This window comes from Natator depressus, chromosome 2 (genome assembly GCF_965152275.1).
Source record: "Natator depressus isolate rNatDep1 chromosome 2, rNatDep2.hap1, whole genome shotgun sequence".
In the NCBI taxonomy this organism is placed as follows: domain Eukaryota; kingdom Metazoa; phylum Chordata; order Testudines; family Cheloniidae; genus Natator; species Natator depressus.
The window spans coordinates 182,104,623-182,130,474 of NC_134235.1; the positions used below are offsets into that span (position 1 = coordinate 182,104,623).

Genomic DNA, 25,852 nt, shown 5'->3' on the forward strand with positions numbered 1-25,852 from the left:
TTGATGGTAAATAAGCTGTTATTCAAAGAGCTTTAAAACAATCAGATTAAAAATTCCCTCTCCTCTCCAATTCCTTAGTTGTCAGTCTCTTGTTTCTTGAGATATTACAATTCCACTATTTTACCAGCTGCATATGGGTGAAATTCAGAATGACAGCACAAGGTCTATGTATCACTTAAAGACCACTGGAGTGCTATTTTAAAGATGTGAGTACTGCACAGACCTTATGCTGGTCCTCAGAACAAGAGTGAATTTTGCCCTTCAGAATCTTTTAGTGTAAACAAAGTCCAAATTTCTGAAGTGAAAAAGGAGAAAAACTTTAAAACACCCCAAATACCTACCCTATAGCCTATTTTCATACATGGCAAAGAAGCAATAAAGAGCAGATACCCAATTAGTTTTCCTTTGCAGGTCTTTATTCTGTTTTGTTGCATACTTACTTTAGTAAATAAATCCCCGATATGCCACTTCATGCCTTGCTCTGAAAAGACCTCATCCATTGCTTCAATCATTCTAGAGCCTTTTTCCCTGTTACGCAAAGAAACATAACCTACAGGTGGAAAAAAGCAGGAACAGCTCATCAGTTTAGATTTTTCCTAATAAAAGTTGATTGTCAAAATTCAACTTAAGAACTTTTAAAGACATATTAACACCAGGTGATCATTAGCACTAACAGGGCACCTAGAGGAAAAGGGAGACATAATGGTTCTCCCCTTCCTTCCTGTGCAGCCATGTTAGGATCAGCTAGAATCGATTGTGGTTCTGAGTCTCCTGTGGAGTGCAGTCCCTGCATTGCCACTGCTCACCACCACGAGCAAGTGAGCAGAAAAGGGGCGGGAGCTGGCAGAACCGTGGTGCTACCCCACCTCCTAATGCCTTGATTAACAGAGGTGGGTGGAGGTGAAGGAGGAAGTAGGCTGCACACCCTTGTGGCAAGCCAGACAACACCACCAGTTTAATGGGGCTCTTCCTGACCGAACAAACTGTAACGCTTACTTTACAAACCGCCCAACAACTGAATGCTGCTCTCAAATAGCAAGGTATTATAGCTCGTAAAGCCAATACCATATCTCCCAACATTTCCAGTAGCTAAAGCAGGACAGGTCTTGCCCTTGGGGATGGGAGACCCAGGAAAGGGCATCTGGGGGGAGAGGGGAAGGGAGGGAGAAGAAAGTGGAAGAGCTAGCTCACCCCACGCTCACCCCACAGCAGCAGCAGCTCCTGCGCCTCCTGTCCTGCAGGGCTGGCTGGGCTTGACTCTGCTCCAGGCATCATGACTTGGCTCCCAGTGCACAGGGTCGCAGTGCTTCTCAGGTTTGGCCTGGCCCCCAAATACAACCAGAATTGCAATGCCACTCAGTCAAATGTGGCCCACCCACCCCATCAGGGTGGCCAGGCCAAACCTGTGTGGCACTGCAACCCCTCTTGCCAGGGCCAGGTTGAAAAGCCCCGAGTGGGGAGACAAGCCCAGCCAGTTGTGCAGGACAGGAGCTGCTTCAACAGGGACAGGGGATTTTGTGGGTGAAAGCAGGACAGTCCCACAAAACCCAGGACTGTTGGGAGGTCTGCAATACAAATAAAAACTAATAAATTCTCACCCCCAGAAATTCTGTCATGCCACAGGCACAGTGAAAGCTGTCGAGCATCCCTTGATGCAGAGGCGGATTTATCATGAAACAAACAGTGTGGTGGAATTGGGCCCCCAATGACAGGGGGCCCCCCAAAATGCAGGACAAATCTCATCTCACAACCTGCCCCCAAGTCCCGGCTGGCAGCACAGCAGGGCTCAGGCTGCCTGCATTCCGTGGCCGGTGGCCCCACGCTGCTCCTGGAAATGGCCAGCTGCTGGCACGTCTTTGCGTGCCTCTGGTGGGGGGGGGGGGAGAGAGGCAGCTCTGTGTGCTGGCAGGGGCAGCGCACGGAGACTCGCTGCCCTCCTCCCCCCAAGGGGCACGCAGAGACGTGCCAGCAGCAGGGCTAAGATGGCTCCCTGCCTGCACTGCCTCCCTCCCTCCATGCTGCTCCCGGAAGCGGCCAGCATGTCCCTGCGGTCCCTGGGGGGTGTCTCCACATGTCGCCCCCGACCCCGTGTGCCAACTCCACAGCTTCCATTGGCCGGGAACTGCAGCCAATGGGAGCTGCGGGAGTGGTGCGCAGAGACCCCCGGCCCCTCCTGCCTAGGAGCTGATGCCAGAGGGGTGTGCCAGTCGCATTGGGAGCCATGCTATCCAAGGTAAGTGATGCCCCCCTGACCCCTCCCTCACCCCAACCCCCTGCCCCAGCCCAGAGCCCACACCCAAACTTCCTCCCAGAGCCTGCACCCCTCCCCATCCCAACCCCCTGTCCCAGCCCGGAGCCCGCACCCAAACTCTGTCCCTGAGCCTGACCCCCACACACCCTCCTGCACCCCAACCCCCTGCCCCAATCAACGTACCCCTCTTTATTTTCATTTACTTCCTATTACTTATAATACAGGAGGAGAATGAAGAAAAAAATGAAAAATGGGGGTGGGGGAGATAAGAGAGAATGTTCCTTTTCTTGGCTAGATCCTGAGGGGGGGCCCCCAAAAATGAAACTGCACCCAGGACCCCACTAACTCTAAATCTGCAACTGCCTTGATGACTGTGGTTGATTTGCTCGGTTGTTAGGGATTATGTGTATTCGAGAGTGGATGTAGATGAGTGTGAAGGGATGTATGTAGTTGTGTGGCTTTTTTTCTGAATGCTTTGGTTTTTGTGGTTTCGAGTTAGTACAAAATTGCTAAGGTCAAACAACACCTGAGACTTATGTCAGTTTGACTGCATTAGTGGAAATGCTTCTTTGCGATGTAAGGGACTTTTGTACCTGCAACTACAAGGAATGTTCTCTACTGAACTCCGCAGATAGGCCACCTCTAACCCGTCCCACAAAAGAAAGCCCTGTTCAAATCTCTATTGTTTTTATACATGTTGAACAATATAGTCTTTCTGTGGGGAAGGGCAGGGAGAGCTAATTTGGAAAAGAGAGGAGAAGGACAAGAAAGGCTCCAGAGAAAGGAAGCCCCAGTTCAAGGCCTGTTTTCCCTCACACACCTCCAGTTCCCACTATCATATTTCTTTAAAAAAATACACAATTCATTAAAATCAATGCAATTATCATTACCGTAATCAGGACAAAGAAATGCAAACACACATTATTGATCCCTTCTCCCCCCCGCCACCCACTCACTAGGTTAGAATATACTAGTCACAGATGAAACTGAACAATGCCAGCTCAAAATCCAATGAAGAATTTGACGCATTGTTTTTCATTCCATCATGATATAGCACAAGTGCCTTAGTCTACCCATGTGACACCAAATTTTAGTGGATTTTCCCCCATCTTGTTACTCATGTAAAGTAAAATTCTCCATCAGAAGCTGTGTTTGACAATTCTTTTGCCTGGGGTTTCAGTAAACTGGAGGTGTGATAGGCTTCCGTTTTCTGAGTGGTGAACACCGCTATTAATAGCCATGTCAGTTTTGACTTCAGCAGCAGCTAATTTCTTTCAGAGATGCTGAGCAGCTGCATCTGCCAAAAAACAGTCACTTACCTGGTTTCCTAACTATGAGCAAGATTTTAAAAGATATTTTAAAATAGATTCCTAAGAAGCAGATAGGAACCTAGTGGGATTTTTCAAAAGCGCCTAGGCACCTAACTCCCAGTATAGCTCTACCAGCACTACATACACACCCTCCCTCCTGAGTGGATACACACAGTCTAGTAAAGAAAATCTTTTTTTGCTTTAGTTTTTCCAAGTGACATAAGCTAAACTGAAAAAGGCACTCATAGTAGAATAAGAGTGTCCACATGGGGTGTTACACCAGCAGTACTATATTGGTTTAAATTCAGGCCTTAGATTAGTATAATTTTCCTATATAAAAGAGCCTTTAAATGTAGAGAAAATAAAATAAAAATCTTACATCTCTTGAAATCAGTGTCCATTTACTGACCCCCTTTCTGTCAGGACAACCTGAGACTGCCTCTCCCTACTGGGTCTCAAAAGGTCTCTCTATCCGACTAGGGCCTGCTCGTCAGGCCATTGTTCCAGGCCACCTCCCAGCTGTTAGAGTTCATTATCATATCAGGGTGAGGTTACATCAGCATTTCCACTTAGGCCCGGTTTCACCATTTGAGGAATTGAAAAGTCTGTTCCCCATACAACGACTACTGATGTGAATTCACATTCTCCTTCTGTATCCTGTTTGGATATTGGCCCCAATAGAGGAAAATTGTATTTTCCTCAGTATAAATCTCTTACCCTTTTCCCCATACTATGAAATACAAGTTATTGAAAGACCCCAAAGCCTATGTCAGAAATGCTTTTGTATTTAAAGAACAGGGCTTAGAGTTAAGAGTTTCTAGCTCTGCCACAAGCTTTCCTGTGTGACCTTGGGCAAGTCATTTAACCTCTCTGTAGAATGGGGATAACAACTACTATACTAACTTGGAACTGGACCCCCCTCCCCCCCAAAAAAACAGTCAGAAATTGCATTTATAAAGGGTCAAATTCTACTCTCACGCACACAAACCCCGACTGGAATCAACCACAATTCATGTAATTGGGGCCTAACTTGGCCTCATCTCTCTTACCCTTTTGAGTGGAATACACGACATAGTAATCACTAGCTGTTGGCAACCTCCTGATAGCTATCAAGTTATAAGTACAATCAGCTTCCTTGAATTCATGCTCTATTTCTTCAACTCCATGGTCTTCTTTTCCTGTTTTTATGACAAGGAAATATGTTTAAACACACTGTAAAATGACTGCTTGGTATCAAATGATTTCCAAGTGACTTGCATGTATGGGCTGCTGTTTATACACTTGTTCCTCTTATACAAAAGCTATAAGGTATCAGAATATTTTCCCATCCTGGCACTCCCACCTATAGCTACTGAAGGAATGCAGGGACTGAGATATGATGGTAATCTAGCTAGATGGATTATTAGATAGCAGAGTTGAGGAAACTTTTTGAGTAAAGTACATTTTGTTTAAATATATTGTTTTATCAAAATCAGAAATTCTTACTTTTTAAACTCAAAATTAGAAAATGAATAACAGCATTTTTCTTTTTTTTATTTCAGTTTTCTGGTTTGTCATTTTTCTTCCCCCCCCCCCCTTCTTTTTTTCCATTGCCCTCCCTGCAAACTGGAAAAAAATGGAAAAGAAGAAGAAAGAGGGGTAAAAGAAAAAACAAAAAAATCAAAAATCAAAAATATTGAAAACAAACATTTTGAAACCAAAAATTGATGAAAATTTCACTAAAAATTTTGAAAACAAAAATTATGTATCTTAGTAACCTGAAGAATTAAAACAACAATTTAATTTCAAATATTGTAATGATAAATAAATAAAATAATTTTATCAACCAACTCTACTAGACAGTCTCAATGTCTGGGAGGAAGGTGTGGCCTGGCTGTGGGGGCAGTGGCTTATAGGGGACAATAATGTCTAAAGTTGTGCAAATAGCAACAGCTCAAGTCTGCAAACAGCCATGGATCTTGGTTGATGTTTGACTTGCGTTAAAACCTAAAGTCTGCTCTGAACTGGGGTGGATTCAGGTTTTGGTTACATCTTTCCCAGAGCCCCACAAAATATCATGAAAGAGCCTGTTCTTGGGAGCTTTCTATCTCCATTTTGGAGATCTATGAGGTTCAGATGATTAGAATAAGATTCATGTAGGTATCCAAACTTTTAGGTGCCTCTCTGAACCTATTAGGACTCCATGAGCCTGTCTGCCTGTTGGAACCCTGATTCCTCTTTGGCTCCCAGCTCTTTCTTTTAATAATTAGGGAACACAGTCTCCTGGTAAAAAATGGCAGTGTATTAATTCTGATTCTGTGTCAATTTTGATAAAATTGTATTTGTGAAATATTGTATCTTAGCCCTGGTCTACACTAGGAGTTGAGCTCGAATTTAGCAGCATTAAATCGATTTAACCCTGCACCCATCCACACGATGAAGCCCTTTTTTTCGACTTAAAGGGCTCTTGAAATCGATTTCCTTACTCCACCCCCGACAAGGGGATTAGCGCTTAAATCGGCCTTGCCGGGTCGAATTTGGGGTACTGTGGACACAATTCGACGGTATTGGCCTCCGGGAGCTATCCCAGAGTGCTCTATTGTGACTGCTCTGGACAGCACTCTCAACTCAGATGCACTGGCCAGGTAGACAGGAAAAGGCCCGCAAACTTTTGAATTTCAATTTCCTGTTTGCATGGTCACCTACAGCTTGCCACGCTGGCCAGAGCTCATCAGCAGAGGTGACCATGCAGAGCTCATCAGCAGAGGTGACCATGATGGAGTCCCAGAATCGCAAAAGAGCTCCAGCATGGAGTGAACGGAAGGTACAGGATCTGATCGCTGTATGGGGAGAGGAATCCGTGCTATCAGAACTCCGTTCCAGTTTTCAAAATGCCAAAACATTTGTCAAAATCTCCCAGGGCACGAAGGACAGAGGCCATAACAGGGACCCGAAGCAATGCCGCGTGAAACTTAAGGAGCTGAGGCAAGTCTCCCAGAAAACCAGAGAGGCAAACGGCCGCTCCGGGTTTGAGCCCCAAACATGCCGCTTCTATGATGAGCTGCATGCCATTTTAGGGGGGGGTTCAGCCACCACTACCCCAGCCATGTTGTTTGACTCCTTCAATGGAGATGGAGGCAACAAAGAAGCAGGTTTTGGGGACGAGAAAGATGATGATGATGTTGAAGTTGTAGATAGCTCACAGCAAGCAAGTGGAGAAACCGGTTTTCCCGACAGCCAGGAACTGTTTCTCACCCTGGACCTGGAGCAAGTACCCCCCGAACCCACCCAAGGCTGCCTCCCAGGCCCGCCAGGCGGAGAAGGGACCTCTGGTGAGTGTACCTTTTAAAATACTATACATGGTTTAAAAGCAAGCATGTTTAATGATTAATTTGCCCTGGCATTTGCGGCTCTCCTGGATGTACTCCCAAAGCCTTTGCAAAAGGTTGCTAGGGAGGGCAGCCTTATTCCGTCCACCCTGGTAGGACACTTTACCACACCAGGCCAGTAGCACGTACTCAAGAATCATTGTAGAACAAAGCATTGCAGTGTATGTTTGCTGGCGTTCAAACAACATCCGTTCTTTATCTCTCTGTGTTATCCTCAGGAGAGTGATAACATTCACGGTCACCTGGTTGAAGTAGGGTGCTTTTCTTAAGGGGACATTCAGAGGTGCCCGTTCCTGCTGGGCTGTTTGCCTATGGCTGAACAAAAATGTTCCCCGCTGTTAGCCACAGGGAGGGGGGAGGGGCTAGCCACGTGGTGGGGTGACACAAAATGCGACCTTGGAACGAAAGCACATGTGCTGTGTATATAATGTTAACAGCAAGGTTTACCGTGAAAGAGTGTAGCCATTGTTCTAGAAAATGTGTCTTTTTAAATATCACTGTCTCTTTTTTTTTTCTCCACCAGCTGCATGTGTTTCAAGGATCACAGGATCTTCTCCTTCCCAGAGGCTAGTGAAGATTAGAAGGCGAAAAAAACGCACTCGTGATGAAATGTTCTCTGAGCTCATGCTGTCCTCCCACACTGACAGAGCACAGACGAATGCGTGGAGGCAGACAATGTCAGAGTGCAGGAAAGCACAAAATGACTGGGAAGAGAGGTGGCGAGCTGAAGAGAGTAAGTGGCGGGCTGAAGAGAGGTGGCGGCAGCGTGATGAGAGGAGGCAGGATTCAATGCTGAGGCTGCTGGAGGATCAAACCAATAAGCTCCAGCGTATGTTTGAGCTGCAGAAAAGGCAGCAGGAGCACAGACCGCCACTACAGCCCCTGTGTAACCAACCGCCCTCCTCCCCAAGTTCCATAGCCTCCTCACCCAGACGCCCAAGAACGCGGTGGGGGGGCCTCCAGCCACCTGGCCACTCCACCCCAGAGGATTGCCCAAGCAACAGAAGGCTGGCATACAATAAGTTTTAAAGTTGTAAACTTTTAAAGTGCTGTGTGGTCTTGTCCTTCCCTCCTCCACCACCCCTCCTGGTGCTTCTCTCTTCCACCACCCCTCCTGGGCTACCTTGGTAGTTATCCCCCTATTTGTGTGATGAATGAATAAAGAATGCATGAATGTGAAGCAACAATGACTTTATTGCCTCTGCAAGTGGTGATCGAAGGGAGAAGGGGAGGGTGGTTAGCTTACAGGGAAGTAGAGTGAACCAAGGGGCGGGGGGTTTCATCAAGGAGAAACAAACAACTTTCACACCGTAGCCTGTCCAGTCATGAAACTGGTTTTCAAAGCTTCTCTGATGCGCACCGTGCCCTCCTGTGCTCTTCTAACCGCCCTGGTGTCTGGCTGTGCGAAACCAGCAGCCAGGAGATTTGCCTCAACCTCCCACCCTGCCATAAACGTCTCCCCCTTACTCTCACAGATATTGTGGAGCGCACAGCAAGCGGTAATAACAGTGGGAATATTGGTTTTGCTGAGGTCTAACCGAGTCAGTAAACTGCGCCAGCACACTTTTAAACGTCCAAATGCACATTCTACCACCATTCCGCACTTGCTCAGCCTGTAGTTGAACAGCTCCTGACTACTGTCCAGGCTGCCTGTGTATGGCTTCATGAGCCATGGCATTAAGGGGTAGGCTGGGTCCCCAAGGATACATATAGACATTTCAACATCCCCAACGGTTATTTTCTGGTCTGGGAATAAAGTCCCTTCCTGCAGCTTTTGAAACAGACCAGAGTTCCTGAAGATGCGAGCGTCATGTACCTTTCCCGGCCATCCCACGTTGATGTTGGTGAAACGTCCCTTGTGATCCACCAGAGCTTGCAGCACTATTGAAAAGTACCCCTTGAGGTTTATATACTCGGCGGCTTGGTGCTCCGGTGCCAAGATAGGGATATGGGTTCCGTCTATGCCCCACCACATTTCGGGAATCCCATTGCAGCAATATATATATATCCACTATGACCTGCACATTTCCCAGGGTCACTACCCTTGATATTAGCAGATCTTTGATTGCGTTGGCTACTTGCATCACAGCAGCCCCCACAGTAGATTTGCCCACTCCAAATTGATTCCCAACTGACCGGTAGCTGTCTGGCGTTGCAAGCTTCCACAGGGCTATTGCCACTCGCTTCTCAACTGTGAGGGCTGCTCTCATCTTGGTATTCTTGCGCCTCAGGGTAGGGGAAAGCAAGTCACAAAGTTCCATGAAAGTGCCCTTACGCATGCGAAAGTTTCGCAACCACTGGGAATTGTCCCAGACCTGCAACACTATGCGGTCCCACCAGTCTGTGCTTGTTTCCCGAGCCCAGAATCAGTGTTCCACCGCATGAACCTGCCCCATTAGCATCATGATGCCCACATTGCCAGGGACCATGCTTTGAGAGAAGTCTGTGTCCATGTCCTCATCACTCACATCACCGCGCTGACATCGCCTACTCACCCAGTATTGCTTTGCCAGGTTCTGGTGCTGCATATACTGCTGGATAATGCGTGTGGTGTTTAATGTGCTCCTAATTGCCAAAGTGATCTGAGCGGGCTCCATGCGTGCCGTGATATGGTGTCTGCACAGAAAAAAGGCACGGAACGATTGTCTGCCGTTGCCCTGACGGAGGGAGGGGCGACTGACGACATGGCTTACAGGGTTGGCTTACAGGGAATTAAAATCAACAAAGGGGGTGGCTTTGCGAGAAACTGAATGGCCCCCTCAAAGATAGAACTCAAAACCTCAAGGATAGAACTCAAAACTGGGTTTAGCAGGCCGTTGATTTCACAGAGGGAGGGAAGGAGGGAGGAGAAAATGAATACAAAACAAATCTGGTGTATTTCTTGTTTTGAGCCACTTCATCTATCTTTATACGTCTTGCTGGCAGCAGACTGTGCAGTACGACCGCTAGCTATCATCATCTCCTGGGTGCTCGGCAGAAGACGGTGCAGTATGACAACTAGCCATCATCTTCTGCTAGCTGGAGGTTAAAAGACAGTGCACTGCCGGTAGGACTCAATCGCCACGAGACGAAACAAGGGAAATGACCTGGCTGAGTCACTCCCATGTTTGCCCAGGCGCCTGGTTAAAAGAGCACCCAGGACTACGTCGATGATGGCTACCAGTCAGACTGCACTGTCTGCTGCCAAAAGGCAATAAACTGCTGCTGTGTAGCAATGCAGTACCACGTCTGCCAGCACCCAGGAGACATATGGTGATGGTTAGCTGAGCGAGCTCCATGCTTGCCATGGTATGGCGTCTGCACAGGTAACTCAAGAAAAAAGGCGCAAAACGATTGTCTGACCTTGCTTTCACGGAGGGAGGGAATGGGGGCCTGACGATATGTACCCAGAACCACCCGCGACAATGTTTTAGCCCCATCTGGCACTGGGATTTCTACCCAGAATTCAAATGGGCAGCGGAGACTGCGGGAACTGTAGGATAGCCACTCACAGTGCAACGCTCTGGAAGTCGACGATTGCCTCGGTACTGTGGACACACTCTGCCGACAACATGCACTTAGAGCATTTGTGTGGGGACACACACAATCAACTGTATAAAAACGCTTTCTACAAAACCGACTTCTATAAATTCGACCTAATTTCATAGTGTAGACATACCCTTATATATAGCAAATCCCCACAAGCATTTCATCAGTGAAACTGGTTTTATGGGACTATTCAATGGACTGAAAAAAGTCTGTTGCTTGGCAAAGCTGGCCTTTCTAAGAAGATAGATATTTGTACTCCATACCCTTGTGGATAATTTGCAAACTGTTAAGCCAGAAGGTTGCCCAATAAGAGCAGGCACTAGTTGAAGTCAGGCCTTATATACCTTTTCTTGTAAGGAAGGGGTTTGTCTTCAGTTTCCCAGTCAGAGCCCTGAGGACTACCCCATTTTCCACTTCTAACTTTGAGGCCCCTGTCACCTCCACCATTCTGCTGTGTTAGGAGGATAGGTTAGATACATTTTGGCATTTTGTAATGGGGTGTCCTTAAAAGGCCAGGATGTCACTGTGCAGTAACGCAAGGCACTGCCACCCCTCTGGGTGGAACGCATGTTCTCTGTGTTATTTTCAATGCTGGCTGCTTCGAGACTGGAGAGACCAGAACTGGGACTGAATCCAGCTGTCCAACACCAACACCAGAGTACAGAGAACTGCTGAGGTCACTGGACTAGATTTAATTATACATACTCTAGGCCCTTTAAAAAGACTTGAAATTAAACCTTCATAGAAAGAAGCTGAAATTCTGAAATCCTGCAAACACTATTTAATGTCCTACTCACCTCCTCTGCATGCCTGAATGATAAAGATTTTAGGTTTTTCTTGGAGCTTTGGGCATTGTACATTGTTGAACAATGCAAATATATCATCAAGATCAACTGTGTCACCATCTTTCCCCTGAATGAGGCCGTGACTCCTCCCATGACTCATAAGAGCAATGAGGCAGCAGCTAATTTCATCCTCAGATTGATTGATTTGATCCCGGAACTCTTCCAATGCTGGCAGTATTTCCTGTCACAAACAGCTGTGTTAGATACACTGATCAAAATAATTAATTCTCAAAAGAGATTATTTATTAACAAATGAAATAACAATAAGGCTAAAGGATCAATTGAATTAGCCATAACAAGTATTTTTAAAGCCACTACTACACCTTGCAGTGTCATTAACTGTACATAGTGGGTCCATGACTCGGGCTCCTAGATGCTACTATAATACAAATACATAATAATAGCTAACAAAAAGCTGTATTATGGCAGCTCTTCCCCCACAGCCTTGTGATTTAGATTTCTTCCCTTCTTGATCTAGAGCCCAAGCCAGCAAGGCATGTGAACAAGTCTTATTGAAATCAGTGGTACTAATCACATGCATAAAGTCTGTCACTTTCTTCTTAAACATTGTAACAGTTACTGTATGAGTGGGTGTTTCTGAGTACATCAACAGATAGCTCCTAAGTGAGCAGTTCTTCCCAGCAGGGAAAGGCCCCTGATGCAGGAAGTAACTCTGAGAGATAGTTCAGGAGTGAATGTGCTTCCTGCTGTAGGAAGAAGACAAAACTGTGTTTGGTCAGCAGCATCACTGGCAGGAGGGGAGCTGCCTCTGTGCCCTCATCCACTAATAAAAAGATGTTCTGTGTGTGCCTCTGCCTGCTTGTGCTAACCTACCAATAAGTAGAGAGTGAGGTCCCAGGCAGTACCTTGCTGAATTGGGGCCTTGGAGCCTGCTTCAGATACCACTCACATAATTGTAAATGAGGAGTAACCCCACTAAGGTCATTAGAGTTATATTAATATAAAGCTACTGTAAGTTGTAAGAAGCCAGAGGTATCAAACATGCCCTGAAAAACATTGTTGACAGCTACAGTTCTCACTCTGCCCTTCTGTCTGCAGCAACCAAGGCTATGTTTACATTGCACTTTTGTCGGGAAAACTTTTGTCGGTCAGGGGTGTGAAAAAAACCACACCTTTGCCCTGCGCTGGACAGCACTTTGTTGGTGGGAGATGCTCTCCTGCTGACAAAGCTACCACACATCATTGGGGGTGGTTTTATTTTGTCAGCAGGATAGCTCTCTCCTGCCGACACAGAGTGGCTACACTGCATATCTTACAACAGCACTGCTGCAGTGGCACAGCTCTGCCGCTGTAAGATGCGCAGTGTAGACATAGCCTTAGACTGCTACCAATTGCCCTTATGCATATTCCAAACCTTTAGCTTCCTCTTGGAGCTAAAGATAATGAGAATCAATACATTCCCATCATCAGAGACTGCACTAGCTACAGGGAAACTAGGCAGCTGACTAGGGTGGTAGATTTCTGGACAGCAGCCTGGGACGGCAGATTTGGTCTGGCCACCCTTCCATCATGACAAACAGGGGACGGGCCAAATTTGAGTGGTGTTGTGACCCTGTGCACCAGGTCAAAACGCTACTCACTCAAATTTTGTCCAACCACCCCTCTGTCATGAAACCAGTGGCTCTGCCAAACCTGAGTAGCGCTGTGACCCCATGATTTAGGGCAAACAGGCTAGTCTGTGGAGGATTGAAATAAAAATCCTTGAAATTAATCCAACATAAAAAGCTTCCGATAAGAAAAGGATTGAAGAAATTTGTTATATGCTCATGCCATCTACTGGATACCAATGGAAACAAAAGAGAAACAGCTGAAATCTGAGCCCTCAGTTAGACAATATCAGATAGAAAATCAGAGGATTGCCCTTCTCCAACAGACCCTGAAACAGGATACATAAACTGGGTCACCTTATGGGACCCCAGAGTTTAGCTTATCCCCTTCAAACAGCCTCTCCGTTCATCCAGGGTTACAGGAAGAAGAGCTTACAGATTAGCTGCAGAACCCAAATGTGCTATTGGACACTGACCAGCTTGGTGAACAGCTCTCACTTCCTCTTGGGTTACAGGACAAAGAAATGGTGAGATTTCACCTCAGCCTGTATTTCTCTTTCTGATCTTGAATATAAATAACTGAAAGTTACCTTGAGTCTACACTCTTTAGTGAGACCTCAAGTAACTATATGTTGCATATTAACTAACTATTGCTATAAGCATGCTCGTTTTTGTAAGCCCATGCAAACTGGCCTAAAAGATTTAAAACCATAATTTATACAATTGTTTTTAAAATTTAAATTTGTCCCTTCCATGTCACCCCATTCAAACAACAGGGATTCTTAAAAGTATCTTTAAGACAAGTGCATCCTTACTACTTGGAGAAATATGGGAAGAGCGGTAAATGTGTTGGAGGTACTAAAGAATTGACAACAGATCATCATAAGTAAGTGTAATTAGCAATGTTGGTGATTTGTACTGGTATATGAGATAACTACAAAATCTCAACCTTAGTCTATGACAGTTGCTTGCAAGACTTTATTTTTCTGTTCAGTACACACCTAGAACATGGCTATGTCTACGCTTGATTGATGAACGGTTTATTGTACACATATGTGGTTCTGGGTGAATTATCAAAATCTTGATTGATTAAGAGCATCACGTGCCTGGAACCAGTATTTCTCAAATCAAAAGTAAAAGCTGGCGTGAATAGAATCTTGCATTAGAATTAGTAAGTTATGCTCCCTGGACTCAATAAAAAGGAGTTATCCTAACTAGATTCCATTCCTATATTAGCTATAAAACTTATCAAATTGACAAATTTAGTTTGTTAGATTTCATCTTTAAAATCTAATTGGCACCTCAGCAAATTCATAAAAATTGATCCTCATTTACGCTTGCAAAGTGAGATCATAATCAGACCTGTAAGGATTTGTGACTCTAAACTGCTGTAGTTGAGCAATACACTTGGTATTATTCATCTAAAATTGTAGCGGTGCAGTCACCCCACTCCGGTTAAGAAGCAGTTAAAAGCAGCCAAGGGAGGCTGGTTGGGTAAAAGGCTACAGGTGTGGCCACACCCAATTAGGGTCCAGCTGACCCTGCTAAAAGGGCAAGCTGAGGGAATGAGAGAACACTCTTGCTCCAGCTGAGGAGCAGAGAGGAACAGGCTGTCTGGGAGAGCAAGCAGGGTACCTGAGGCAGAGCTGAGGTGCTCTGGCCTGGTGAGTCCCCAGGTTTAGGCCTTGCTAAAGGCCAGGGGAGGTACTAGGGCTGCAGGGAGGCAGCTGGGACTGGAAAGGCAACAGGTCCAAACCCTCTTGCCAATGATGAGTGGCCACTTCAAACTGCAGTTTGCCCCTGAGGGAAGGGGCTAGATGAGGACTGACAGTGGGTCACTGAGGTGAGGTGGGATTAGGGAATTGGGGTTCCCTGGGGAGGGAAGACCCAGAGTGTGGGGGCACTGCTGTGGGGCAGCACCCCAAGGTAAGGGGCACCGGGGTCTGGGAGGAACATGGGGCCTGAAGTGCTATAAGTGGTGGAAATCAGGAGGAAGCAGGCACCAGTAGGAAGACATTAGCCAGCGGGAGGCACTTTAAGACTGGAACAGAGCTAATCCTGGATGACCAGCAGGAGGCACCATGGCAGTGAGTGCCTGCTGTGCTACAAAAATATATCAAGTAATTACAGGCTTGATACAAGGCAGACAAAGATCTTGGCATGTGTATTTTTTTTCCTGGTAAATATGCTCAAGTCCCAGTTAAAAGAAAAGGAGTACTTGTGGCACCTTAGAGACTAACCAATTAGACTAACCAATACTATTACTTAGAGACTTACCTTAGAGACTATTACTATTACCTTAGAGACTAACCAATTAGACTAACCTTAGAGACTAACCGATGAAGTGAGCTGTAGCTCACGAAAGCTTATGCTCAAATAAATTGGTTAGTCTCTAAGGTGCCACAAGTACTCCTTTTCCTTTTGCGGATACAGACAAACACGGCTGTTACTCTAAGTCCCAGTTAATTACCCTTCAAAACTCTTCCTTTGCCATTGCTCCCATCATTTCTTCATCTGAAATAAATTGAGTCCTCAAAACGTGTACTTTGTTTAATTTAAAAATGCTCCAGAATGGGGATGTGGCGATGGAAAGTCCATGAGCCCTTTTGCCCTCAAAGAGATTCTAAAAAGTTTGCTTTATAATTACAAGTTTACAGAACTTCATAACCATTTGACATTTGCCTGCCACTCATCTAATTTTACTCAACTCCTTAAAAGAAGAGTCACGAGAGTATTTAAAGGTCAGTTCTGCAGCTGTGCCCCCAGAATTCCCACTGAAATCCCTAAGGTCTTATCCTATTCCCCCTGAAATCAATGGCAAAATTCCAATTGACTTAAATGGGAGCAAGATTGGGTGGGCTCATTTGTAAATAGGGGTACAGATTAGCTTTTGCAGCCTTGCATTTTAATACCAGGAACAAGCCTGAATTCTAAAATGCAAGCATTTCCTTTTGCATATGCAGATTTTGTGGTGCTGTGCCACTGGATCTGAGCAGAAAGGAAACCGAGCTGAGAAATTATAATTTTAGAATGTAAATGCAAATACGAAAGCTGTCAAGCACTTTACTTTATATACTACATTTTAGGTGTTCAATGCAGTCTATACTGGCACCTTTAAAATTCAAATACATTTACGTTTTCTTAAATTCATAGGTTTTCAGCATGATATGGTACAAAAACTTTGCAGGAAGTTGGTGCAACAATATTTTAGAAATTATTCATGTTACCTCAGGCACAGAGAAATAACATTGTTGGGCCAAATTCTGCTCTCCATTACACAGATACAACTGCCATTAAAATCAATAGTGTTGCACAAGTGTAAGCAAAGGTAGAATCTGACCCAAATATTGTACTTGATTTTATAATCTTGGGAAATACACGAAGGAATGTATGGAAGAAAAGGGGCCAGTTTCAGCAATGCTGTAATGACAGCATTATCAAGATCTCCTTGGCTAACAGCTCACTGGACCCTATCCCTGCCCTGATTCTAACTCTTCCTTATTGATCTTCACTCTGGCAATCACTCTGATCCCTGCTCACTGATTATCACCTCTTGGCCATCCTTGTCCGGTGGATACCAGCCTAGCTGTGATTGCTAGGCCACACTGCCTGTGCCTCAGTCCCTTACCAAGATCATGAGGCCTAAAGATTAGCCCTTCCACAAAAGGGCAATCAAAGGTAGGGGGGAAGCCCCACAGTGTAATAATATACAGCAGATTGGCAATAAAGGGGTGAAAGGGGAAGGAAGAAAAAAACCACTCCCCTATATCCTTCTAAATAATTAGCTTTTTCTTTTGTGGCTCAGCTAGTCTCAAGTCAAGCCTGGAATCAATCATTCAGAGAGGTTACTCAGCCAGCCTATAGCCACACAGCTGCAGATAAGGAAACTGAGTGTCCCAAGCATTTGGATTTGTGGGGTATTGGAGGAGGGGAGCTCATTTGGAGAATTTCTATTGCCACCCAGGGAGCTGAAGTTTTAAACATTTCTGTATTAGGCTGTCCCTTTCCCTGGGAAGATCAGCCTGCAAGGGATCCACATCCAAAGCTTCAGGGACTTCAGTTAACCCAAGCCCTGTCTATAAAAGATAATCAATACCTCTGATGGGGAAACATTTTCTAAACATTTTACAGTACTGACTTCTGCTTCAGTACAGCTTCAAATAGCACCAAGTGAGCCCTTATTGGGGGTGTGGAAGGCATTCCATTTGAAGCTATCTGCTTGGTATGGTATAATTTTTAAGACTTACCTGCCCATTAGGATCTATGCACTGTCCAGAAGGCGTTTCAAACTGATACTTGTCAAACCACTTATTCATTATTTCAATATCCTTTTCTGCACCGCGCCTGTGTGTTGTCACACACATCATAAAAGCCACACGGGTTTTGCTCATGTCATACATATCCTGTTAATTCAAAATGTTAAATTAAAATGTTTGACAAATGGGCTGTAGCTTAATTGAACAACAGCATTCTAACACAGTATGTTTTTTCCACATGAAACAAACGACTGAGGGCCCAATCCTGCAACTACTCTGCTAAGAGAACTCCCACTGACTGTGGGAGCACCTCTAGGATTGGGTTTCTATAGCCTTGTCTAGAACAGTGGTCTCCAAACTTTTTTGATCGCGCACCCCCAAGGGGAAAAAAAAATTTGCCGCAAGCATGCCGCCAAAGAAAAGAAGGGGAAGAGCTGCCGCAGGTGTGCCACCGACGGAAAAAAAAGGGAAGAGCTGCTACGTAGAAGAGCTGCCGCAGGTGTGCCGCTGGCACTCCTCCTGCCGCGCACCCCCAGGGATTGTCTTGCACGCACTCCACTTTGGAGACTACTGGTCTAGAACATCAAACTGATGTGTTGCTAATAGGGCTGTCAAACGATTAAAAAAATTAATCGCGATTAATCGCATTGTTAAACAATAATAGAATACCATTTATTTAAATATTTTTGGATGTTTTCTACATTTTCAAATATACTGATTTCAGTTACAACACAGAATTCAAAGTGTACAGTGCTCCCTTAATATTTTTTTGTTTACAAATATTTGCACTGTAAAAAAAGACGAAATAGTATTTTTCAATTCACCTCACACAAGTACTGTAGTGCAATCTCTTTGTCATGAAAGTTGAGCTTACAAATGTAGAATTATGTACAAAAAAACCCCTTACATTCAAAAATAAACAATGTAAAATTTTAGAGCCTACAAGTCCACTCAGTCCTAATTCTTGTTCAGCCAATCACTCAGACAAACAAGTTTGTTTACATTTGCAGGAGATAATGCTGCCCGCTTCTTGTTTGCAATGTCACCTGAAAGCGAGAACAGGTGTTCTCATGGCACTGTTGTAGCTGGCATTACAAAGTATTTAGGTGCCAGATGCGCTAAAGATTCACATGTCCCTTCATGCTTCAACCACCATTCCAGGGGACATGCGTCCATGCTGATGATGGGTGTCAGGGTTCCTTCCCCGCTCTAACACTGTAGGGTACAGATGTGGGGACCCGCATGAAAGACCCCTAAGCTTATTTCTACCTGCTTAGGTTAAACTTCCCCAAGGCACAAAGTCTTTGCCCTTGGATTAGGTAAATGCTGCCACCACCAAGTGATTTAACAAACAATCAGGGAAAGGACCACTTGGAGTTCCTATTTCCCCAAAATATCCCCCCAAACCCTTACACCCCCTTTCCTGGGGAGGCCTGAGAATAAACCAGATGAGCACAAATCAGCCTTGGATTTTTAAGACCCAAAAAAACCAGTCAGATTCTTAAACAGAACTTTATTAGAAGAACAAAAAAAGATAAGAGAACAACTCTGTAAGATCAGAATGGAAGATAATCTTACAGGCAGTCAGATTCAAAACAGAGAATCCCTCTAGGCAAAACCTTAAGTTACAAAAAGACACAAAAGCAGGAATACGCATTTCCTCCAGCACAGCGAATTTCACAAGCCAAAACAAAGAAAACCTAACGCATTTTCTAGCTAGATTACTTACTAACTTTACAGGAGTTGGAGGGCTTGCATCCTTGATCTGTTCCCGGCAAAGGTATCACACAGACAGACAAAAGCCTTTTTCCCCCCCTCCAGATTTGAAAGTATCTTGTCCCCTCGTTGGTCATTTTGGGTTAGGTGCCAGCCAGGTTACCTGAGTTTCTTAACCCTTTACAGGTAAAAGGACTTTGCCTCTGGCCAGGAAGGATTTTATAGCACTGTATACAGAAAGGTGGTTACCCTTCCCTTTATATTTATGACTATGGGGTTCTGCTCGATAACAATCCAAAGCAGTGCGGACCAATGCATGTTCATTTTCATCATCTGAGTCAGATGCCAACAGCAGAAGGTTGATTTTCTTTTTTGGTGGTTTTGGTTCTGTAGTTTCCACAGCAAAGTGTTGCTCTTTTAAGACTTCTGAAAGCCAGCTCCACACTTTGTCCCTCTCAGATTTTGGAAGGCATTTCAGATTCTTAAACCTTGGGTTGAGTGCTGTAGCTATCTTTAGAAATCACACATTGGTATCTTCTTTGCGTTTTGTGAAATCTGCAGTGAAAGTGTTCTTAAAATTAACAACATGTGCTGGGCCAGCATCTGAGACTGCTGTAACAGGAAATATATGGCAGAATGCGGGTAAAACAGAGCAGGGGACATATAATTCTCCCCCAAGGCGTTCAGTCAAAAATTTAATTGAAACTTTATTTTTATTAATGAGCGTCATCAGCATGGAAGCATGTCCTCTGGAATGGTGGCCAAAGCATGAAGGGGCATACGAATGTTTAGCATATCTGGTACGTAAATACCTTGCAATGCCGGCTACAAAAGTGCCATGCAAATGCCTATTCTCACTTTCTGGTGACATTGTAAATAAGAAGAGGGCATCATTTTCTCCCTTTAAATGTAAACAAACTTGTTTGTTTTAGCAATTGGCTGAACAAGAAGTAGGACTGAGTGGACTTGCAGGCTCTAAAGTTTTACATTGTTTTGTTTGAGTGCAGTCATGTAACAAAAAAAAAAATCTACATTTGTAAGTTGCACGTTCACAACAAAGAGATTGCACTACAGTACTTGTATGAGGTGAATTGAAAAAACATTTATTTTATCATTTTTACAGTGCAAATAGTTGTAAAAAATATTCACTTTGATTTCAATTACAACACAGAATACATGATATATGTAAATGTAAAAAATCATCCAAAGTATTTAATAAATTTCAATTGGTATTCTATTAACAGTGCAGTTAAAACTGCAATTAATCGTGATTTTTTAAAATCACAACTGAGGAGAATTTGGTCCAAATTTTTCAGTTAGAAAATATCTAAAATGATCAATAGCAGGTTAAAAAATCTGTATTTAAGGATTTGGGTTCAAGTTATTTCTGTATTTCAAGCAATAAACAAAATAAGCTAGTTAACATTATCCTTAAACATTCAACACTTCGGGGATAGTTGCAATATAAAAATTAGTCATAGGAGAATGCTGACATTACAGGCCTGATTCAGAAGAGGAAAAAAAGATGGATGTTTTTCATTCCTCGGTTTCACAAGTTTCAGAGTGATAGCCGTGTTAGTCTGTATCAGCAAAAAGAACGAGGAGTACTTGTGGCACCTTAGAGACTAACAAATTTATTTGAGCATAAGGCCACAAGTACTCCTCGTTTTTTCAGTTTAAAAAAAAATTCTTAGACTTTAGGTTGATACATGAAGAGGAGATAAATATCAGATGGTTCTAGTCATGGAAAAACTCTGCTCTCAGCTACACCTGTGCAACCCCATTGAAGCCAGGCACAATCTGACACAATTTGACATAATGTCTCAAGTGAAGTGGAGTGAAATGCATACTCCATAGAAGACAATGGCAAAATTTGCCACGGACTTCAACAGGGCCAGGATTTCAACCCAACTGCATGGAATTATTCTATAATATATATCTACAAATGCTAGTTTTCTACAACTATATAGAAATGTGGTTATCAGTAAAATTACTAGTAATTTTCTGAAGTTACTCTGTGCTGTTGCTATACGTGAGCTCTAAGGCCCAGTTCCACAAAGATCTATTTAGGATCCTAACTTCCATTGAAGTCAATGGAGGTGAGAAGCCTAAATACCTTTATGGAGCAGAGCCTGTGAGCTCCAGGATTGTATCATCTCTCATTATTTTTATTTTGGAATTTAATAAATTTGACAGGCACATTTCCAGCACTCATATCTTAGGCGTAAGTATAGCTTCCTTTAATTTTGCATGTGACACTGATTTGCTTCCAAGCTTTTCCTGTTTTTCAAAATTCTCTCATGATATTATCCTGCTCCAGGAGCAGTGCTCCATGCCAACTCTCTCCATGACAATGCCTGATCCTGGGTTGAGGGAGAGGAGAGTGGCCAGTGGATCCATAATCATGCAGATTCACTAGCCATAATCCCTCTTGTAGACAGAGCATAGGGGAAGTAATCACTACTATCGTCCAGGGGCTATAGTTACAGCCATGAAACAGCTAACGGCCTAATTCTGCAAACATATCTTCACATACGGATTACTGCCATGAATAATCCTATTAATTCTGATGGGGTTACATGGTAGCAAACCCTACAACTGGTCGTGTTTATAGGATGGGCCATGACCTGCATACCAAGGGAGATCCCCTTTTAGAAATTCCACTTAACCTGGCTATACTCAGGCTCCCAGCCCACAGTATAGCAGGGTTAAGCAAACTATTTAATGTCATCTTTATCAACCTGAGAAAACTGCATAATGATTCAGGAAAATTCAATTATTTACAAATATCAGGCCGATTCTGCTCTCTGTCACACAAGGGCAGCTCCCACTGAAGTCCAGGGAAGTTGCACCCATAAAACTGGGAGAACTTGGCCCAGGGGCTTCACGGGCATTGAACTCTTCTGAAAAATAAATACAATTACCAATGCCTCATAGTCACTTTGCTCAGTCCGTCTTCCTTTAAAACTTGTATCACTTGTCTGATTCGTGGTTTGTTGTTCACCAGTTCTCAGTACAGCAGCTGTGTGGATATTTAAAAACAAGTAATTTACAAGTGCAGCTCAAATGACGGGTAAAGCTGTTTTTGTATGACTTTTTTAATATCTTCCTTTCCTCATTTTTTGTAAGTCTCAGTTGACACATTGGACAGTGCAAACTGCTATAGAGACAAACCAGATTCAGAATCCACCCCTCCCCCGATGCTAAACGCACACATCACTGCAGGCCTAGGAATATGCTTCTCCTGCTCTGCAGTTTGACCAAGTGAGTTAAGCCTGTGTCTGAACTAGGCTTTTTTTGTCAAGTTTCTCACTGTTGCGCCAACTCCACCATTCATGACAACAGTGACTAGGACTTAAGGCAGTTGTCAGTATATTAAGCACAGTGTTATCTAAGCCTACTCAGATAAAGTTTACTTGACACCATGGTTAAAATACTGCCAGTTGCCTTATCTATACTAGTTCTCCTACTGTTGCTACTACCATGTAAACTGAAACAGTGGCAGCACCAAAACAAAATCACTGGCCAAAAAGGCCTAGGGGAGAGAAGCCCAAAACAGAGCCTCAGCCTGGCCCATACATTGGGAACTTGCTGTGCTGAACTTTCCCTCAACTGGAAACGAACTTCTAAATCTTTATCTGGTGGTTTATTATTCTGCATTTAAGTGTCTTATGTTCAGGGAGTGATTTGGAAAGGAAGACTGTTCCCTTCCCTTAAAATAAGTTGTTAAAACTAGGAAGAGGACTGCAGAGGAGTGTTCCTCTTTTTAAATGTTTAACATTCAAACCCTGTCTGTATTGTACTGCGCGATCTTTTAATTCCATCTCACCTTTTTTAGCATCACCAACATTCTACTATTTTATACAATGAACTACAGGAGTGAACAGTCTGTTATCTCAAAACTTGGAAAAACTCATTTTAAACAAAATAGTAGTACTACTTAATTGGTATCAAACTGTTGTTCTGACTACAATCTCTTCAGAACCCTTAATATATTAACAGATTTATTGTTCTACACTTAAAACTTTGTCTGCCTGGATTATGAGCTTTCCTTATGTAACATTCTCATTGAAGGAAACAGTGATTTTGTTTAGGTCAGACCTATATAAAAATTGAGGATAGCAGGTTTATGTCCTGTTTACATTATTTTGTATTGGCTATCAGCTCTTAACCTGCCAAGTTATAGTATATTAACCTTGATTATATAAACAAAACTGGAAAAACCTTTTGATTCCAGCTCCCGGGTTGGTCTATACTATTTTTTGTCATTGCTGTCTTTTGCAGTGGTGTTGTAGCTGTGTTGGTCCCAGGATATTAGAGAGACAAGATAGGGGAGGTAATGTCCTGAAGAAGAGCTCTGTGTAAGCTTGACTCTCTCACCAACAGAAATTGGTCCAATAAAAAATATTACCTCACCCACCCTGTCTCTCTAAATTACTGGCTTAGTCACATGAAGTACATCTTTACAGTCTATTTCTGTGACCCTCTTTTTGTTTAAGTTTTCAGTTTAGTTTCTCAAATACAAAAGGAAAGCTATAATACTAGGATTGGCAATGTAAATATCCAGCCTGGGCACAGTCTCTTATATTTCTTATTAACAAATGTCTGTTCATGAGCCTGGCTTAGTTTTGCAGGTGTGATGTGAAATCCTCCTCCCTTTGAAGTCAGTGGGAGTTTTGCCATCATTTTCACTGGCAGCAGGATTCCACCTGTGGATTGCACAATTCACTAGGTTAGATGTCCTAGTTTTCAGTGAGCATAGTTGATAGTGCCTGCGGGTATGGCACTGGCTTTGAAACTGTGATCCAGAGATAACGCACAGGGGCTGTGCCTACAGGAAACAAATCAGAGTTCAGGAGGGCTAGTTTGACAGAGCAATATAATTCTGTAGCGGCTCTGAGAATAGGACCACGTACTATTGGAGATTTATCTCCAGCACTGTCAGTACCTATGCACACACCCCCGGATTTCCTATTTTAACAAATCTCGTGCGTTTTACTCACCTCTCTCATGCTTTCAAACGCAGGGCCGTGCTTTCCTCTGCCTAGTCTAATTCTTCAGCAAAACCAGAGCGCTGCCAACTCCACCAGACAGGGCAGGGGGAGCTGGATGGCTCCCCTGGCTCTTTAAACACAGACCCCTGTTTTGTGGCTGGGCAGTGGGGGCTGAAAGCTGTTATTCGGTATTTAATATTAACCCCATAGACACACACACACACACGTGGACTGAAGGGGGAGGGGGGGTCACTGCTCACAGAGCTGATCGGCAAGGGGCCGGAATGCTGCAGGCGGGCAGGGGAGGAAATCGGCAGGCTCCAGCCCGCAATAAATCCCCTCCACAGGGGCGGGGGCGAGGCACCCATCAGCCCCCTCACTCGCCCGGGGGTGGGGGCTGTCTGGGCAGGCGGTCGGAGTCCCCACTCCGTTCTAGCTGCGAGAGGCCCCTCGCCGCGGCGCGGAACGGAGCTCGCGGCAGATGAGCCGGCGAGGGGGCTGTAGCGGGTGCCTGCTAGCCCGGTTCAGCGCCTCGCCCCCCGGCGGCGCTGCTCAGGTTACAGCCCGACCCCCTTCCCGCCCCGCCCCCGCCAGCTGCCTTTACCTGGCGCTGCCGCGGCTCCCGCCTTTTCCTGCCCGGCCAGCGCCTCGCTCACGTCGCGGCGGCCCATGTCGCGGAGCGCCTCTCGCAGCACCTCGGCGGCCCGGCCCGCGTAGCGCTGCGCTAGCCGCGCCGGGCTCCCACCTGCGCCCTGGAGCTCGGCCCGGGCGCCGCCCGCCGGCTCCGGGCTCCGCAGGTAGAAGGCGCAGCGCGCCAGCTCCTCCTCGCTCAGCTGCGCCAAGGCGGCGTGGACCAGGCGCTCCATCCCCGGCTGGGTCCGGGATCCGCGCCTCTCTGGCAAGCAGCGTCCGCACGGCGGAGCCTGAAGAGCCGGGATCTGTGGGCACGGGGAAGCCAGCGGCAGCCGCGCCCCAGCCGCACCCCAGCGAAACCCTGACTCCAGCTCTTTCCAGGCACGCCGTGCGAGCGTCTCCCTTCCGGCCTGGCGGCTTCCTCACTGGTTTCCAGGGGCCCCTTTTCGGTGCGAGTCTGAGCCTGCCTTCTCTGTGGGCTCAGGAGTTCCCGGGAAATCAAGGGGAGCTGTGGGTACCGCGTGAGATGCTCATGCAGCCAAGCCTTTGGTGTAAGTTTTGGGAAGGCCAGAAGCCGAACTAGGCTCAAAAAAGAAGGAGAGCCGTCCCTGGAGGATAGGTCCCTCGGTGGCTATTAGCCAAGATGGTCAGGGATGCAACCGCATGCCCTGAGTGTCCTTAAAGGGCCACCGATTCTTCCTAAAAGTGAGGGGCTCTGAGTCCTCCCCCACCCCCGGCCCTGGCCCTCCTCTTTCCCCAAGGCCCTACCCCCTGGCAGAGCTGGACTGGGGAACCTGGACCCCTCCACCCTGCCAGGGTGGGGAGTGGCCTGAAAGCAGCCCCAGGTCCCCTGCCCAGGGCAGGTGGAGGGTCTGTGGCTCCCCACGGTTGCCTGCATGGCTCTTACCCCAACCTGACTCCAGCTTCTGGGTGGGGATGGGGCCTTGGGGACCAAAGAGCCGCAGCCGGGCCATGGAAAGAGCTGCACAGACAGCTGTGGGGACCCGGGGACCCTCCATTTGCCCTGGGCAAGGGGTTGGGGACACAGGCCAGGGGCTGCTCTCAGGCCCACACCCACCCTGGGCAGACAGAGGGTCCGTAGCTCCCTGGGCCACTCTTATCCAGGCTGGGCTCCAGCTTCTGGCTTGGCCGGGGTATAGGACCTTAGGAGTGAAGAGGAGGGGCAGGGGGCTGGGCCCTTGGCAAAAAGGGAAGGGACAGGACTGTCCACTTTCAAAAGTGGGAGGGTCATGACCCCTTGGCCTCCCATGTTTCAGCATCCCTGCCTCTGGCTGCCAGAAGCTGGGATTGGATGACAGGGGATGGATCTCTGGATAATAACCTGTTCTGGTCATTCCTTCTGATGCATCTGGCATAAGACAG

At 45.5% G+C, this 25,852-nt stretch overlaps 1 pseudogene; it reads right to left on the reverse strand.

Moving 5' to 3' along the window:
* Window positions 1-261: 261 nt before the first annotated feature.
* Window positions 262-24,561, reverse strand: LOC141982920 (caspase-14-like; annotated as a pseudogene).
* Between the last annotated feature and the right edge of the window lie 1,291 nt (window positions 24,562-25,852).